Genomic DNA, 293 nt, shown 5'->3' with positions numbered 1-293 from the left:
GGCCAATCACAGCACACCTCGCTTTTTCAGACCGATGATCTTTGTAAAAATCGACGCGTTTCAGAAGGCGGGGCATGGAGGAGAAACATTAATGTACAGTATGTGGAAAATAATGTGTTTTCATTAAACCAAATACACAAAATAATGTTCTTTTTAGCAGCATCATATGACCCCTTTAAACATACAGTATAATGACAGTACATTGCAGCAGTACTTTAGATGAGAGAACCCTCCAGGCACGTGCACACATAGACATCAAAGGGGGCTTGAGCTCCTGCCCTTTTTCTTCCTCG

At 42.0% G+C, this 293-nt stretch overlaps 1 protein-coding gene across 1 annotated transcript in view; it reads right to left on the bottom strand.

Annotated features, from left to right (window-relative positions):
• Window positions 1-293, bottom strand: part of LOC107674474 (zinc-alpha-2-glycoprotein-like) — an 8251-nt gene that overhangs the window by 3871 nt on the left and 4087 nt on the right. The gene's annotated exons all lie outside the window — the stretch shown is intronic.

The sequence above is a fragment of the Sinocyclocheilus anshuiensis genome, unplaced genomic scaffold (genome assembly GCF_001515605.1).
Source record: "Sinocyclocheilus anshuiensis isolate Anshui unplaced genomic scaffold, SAMN03320099.WGS_v1.1 scaffold1073, whole genome shotgun sequence".
Lineage (NCBI taxonomy): Eukaryota > Metazoa > Chordata > Actinopteri > Cypriniformes > Cyprinidae > Sinocyclocheilus > Sinocyclocheilus anshuiensis.
Note: the sequence above shows the minus strand (reverse complement) of the source record. Positions and strands in the feature narration are given on the sequence as shown.